A 3,450-nucleotide genomic window follows, 5' to 3' on the forward strand; every position below is an offset into this window, starting at 1 on the left:
TAAATCTTAAAATTTGGAAAGTTTGCAAAGTATTCTCTCCACAGTCGCTCATTTTTAATTTTGATTTTGCACATTTACCCTACAGGTAGGTAGGACAGGGCTTCTTGTCTCACATTTACTTTAGAATCAACCAGTAACAAGCGGAACCTTGTGCTAACCCAGTCTTCTGATCTCTTAAGCCTCCAGCACTTTCTCTTGGTTTCCTCAGAGCTGAATACTTCCAGATCTCTCTGCTGCTTCATCATGAAAACCCTGGACCAGCTCTTGTTCCCATAGTTTAGAAACGGGTTTGAGAAGTTCTTCCAATTCTCCATTGACCCCAGGGGCCCATGGCAAGTCCCTGGTGGAAGGTCCACCCCCTCTGGCTTGGTCAGAGGCTCTGGGACCCAGAACTTGTGCAATGCCCTGATAAGCCTCTTAAAGGAGGCGGGTATTAGCCGGGATCGGATATTCTTCCCCTGACATGCCCTTCACACTCGACCCTGCCTTGAATTAGGGTTCCACAGGGGAAGCCGGGGACGGGAGAATGGGGTGCTCTCTGCTGTGCAGCATCAGACCCACTCTTTGAGACACTGGATTCTGACACGTCTCCAGCACTGAGAAGACACCCAGATGTCGAGGTTTGAAGGTAAATGATATGGTTAGGTCGGAGGGACCAACGGGAGTGCCAGCTCAGCTCTGTCACTCAGGCACACGGGAAGCACAGAGACCCCCCAGTGTCTGGAGGAGGGAGACGTGGGCATGCTACAAAGAGCTGAGTTCATGGCTAGGGGCAGAGTCTGCGCTGAGATGCTGGATGGAGTTAGCAGTAGTCACGGACAAAGAAGGACGCTCACTTGCTCCTGCTTCTCCTTTTGCTTGTTCCTCTTTTGTTTTTTCAGACAATTGCTTTTGCATGTCTCATTCATGTGGGGCGCTGGGAAGGCTGGGGAGTCGGAAGGCCATTGGCCGTGCTGTGCACTGGCTGTGTGATGTTACCAAGTCGCATCTGTTCTGCGGACTTCGGTGTCTTCATTCATGTCTCACATGAGTTGTACCAGCTAGGTCCTCTGGGTTATTCAGCTCACTTCCAATATGAGGGTACTTCAGAAAGTAGAGGGCACTTTAGAAAAATAGAATCAAAAGAGAATTTTATTTTGGTGCAAATTTTTTTTGACATCCATGGATAATTTTTATGTGTTTCTCATGAACATTTTGAAGACCTCACATATATGGCTATTGTATGCAAAGCCTGTCATTCCTAGTTACTATTTTATAGTAGTGCATGGACATTGATTAGAAATTTAATAGGCATTTACTTGGGCTGGGCCTCAATGCCTTTATGCACTGAGGACTGTTTGAGGGCCTCTCATGTTCTTCCTTCCTGCAGCCTTGCGTAAAAATAACCCAGTGGGCCCCATGCATTTTAGAGACTTTTTGTGTTTTTGCTCAGTCAGCATTTCTGTAACATAGGTATTATTACTATGCTATGTAAGTATTGTGATTAGTCCACTAAAATCTTAAATGTTACAACATGTGTATGATAAAAAGTTCAAACTAACAGGAGATACAGTGAAAACCAAGTCTCCTTTTGACCTCTGATAGTTGCCCTTCCCTGGATGTCCTGGCATGATCAATATAGACCTTGTCATGCCTGTGGCACTGATGAGGCACCAAGCCTCCACCTGTCCAGGATGACACAGCAGAGCTGAGAGTCCAGGCCCTTGACTTCACTCCCTGTGTTCCTCACACCACACCACACTACAGCATGCCATACCATGCCATGTCATACCCCACCACACCACACCATGCCATGTCATACCCCACCACACCACACCATGCCATACTACACCACATCATACCACACCACACCACACCATGTCACACCATGCCACAAGCCACACAATGCCACACTGTAGCACACCACGCCATACCACACCACGCTACACCATGTCACACCATGCCATACCACACTACATCATGCCATACCATGCTATACCATGCCACATCACACTACACTACACCATACAATGTTACACCATGCCACACCACGCCACACCACACCAGGCCACACCACACTATACCATGTCATACCATACCATACTACACCATGTCATACCATGCCATACCACGCTATACCATGTCATACCACACCACTCCACACCACACTATACCATGTCATACCATACCACACCACACCACACCACACTACATCATGCCATACCATGCTACACCATGCCACATCACACTACATTACACCATACCATGTCACACCATGCCACACCATCACACACCACACCATGTCACACCACACTATACCATGTCACATTATACCACACTATACCATATCATACCATGCCACACCATGCTACACCATGTCATACCACACCACACTATACCATGTCACACCATACCATACTATACCATGCCACACCGTGCCACACCACACCATGCCACAGCATTGGGGAAGCTTCATGACATTGACCATGAAGCTTTGTGCTCTCTGTTTTTTTTTGTTTTTGTTTTTTTGTTTTTTTTGTTTTTTTTTTTTTTTTGACAGGCAGAGTGGACAGTGAGAGAGAGAGACAGAGAGAAAGGTTTTCCTTTTTGCTGTTGGTTCACCCTCCAATGGCCGCTGCGGCCGGCGCATCTCGCTGATCTGAAGCCAGGAGCCAGGTGCTTCTCCTGGTCTCCCATATGGGTGCAGGGCCCAAGCACTTGGGCCATCCTCCACTGCCTTCCCGGGCCATAGCAGAGAGCTGGCCTGGAAGAGGGGCAACTGGGATAGAATCCGGCGCCCCAACCGGGACTAGAACCCTGGGTGCCAGCGCCGCAAGGCGGAGGATTAGCCCGTTAAGCCACAGCACCGGCCGCTCTCTGGTTGTTGTAGTAGAATCATTTTAAGTCAGTCCCAAAACACATGGGGTCTTAATGTCCTCAACTTGCCCTCCATCACTTCCTCATTTTGTCTGCAGCCTAAAATCTTGTCTCCCTGCCCCCTTCCTGGCCTTGGTAAGTTGAGATCTATGGCCTAGGCACCAACTGTGAGTGATTAAGCTCCTAGAAATTTAGGTTAGGCCCCGAGGAGGAGTGGCAGATCCTTTGCAGAGAGTCTTGGGGGACCCGGTGGATCAGGACCCAGCGTAGGAGTGGGAGGCTGCACAGCAGGAGGATCCCTTTCTCCCAAGAGCTGGCATTGCTCCTGGAATGGGGGCAGGCATGGTTTGCTCCAGCAGGACAAGCCCCCTGCGTGAGACTTTTGTGTCCCTTAGGCTTTTCCAAATGACACTGTTGAGGATCCCAGGTCCCCTCTTAGAGACAAATAGCTTCTTTTTTCTCCCCCCTAGGTTATTGGATACCCCTCACCTGGGCTGCATGGAGAAATCTTCCCTGATCACCAACCTGAGTGCTAGAGCCGCCTCCAGTTTTCCATGGACAGAATGAGGAGCCCTCTGTAACCAGATGTAACTG

Source organism: Lepus europaeus, chromosome 11, assembly GCF_033115175.1.
Source record: "Lepus europaeus isolate LE1 chromosome 11, mLepTim1.pri, whole genome shotgun sequence".
Taxonomy (NCBI): domain Eukaryota; kingdom Metazoa; phylum Chordata; class Mammalia; order Lagomorpha; family Leporidae; genus Lepus; species Lepus europaeus.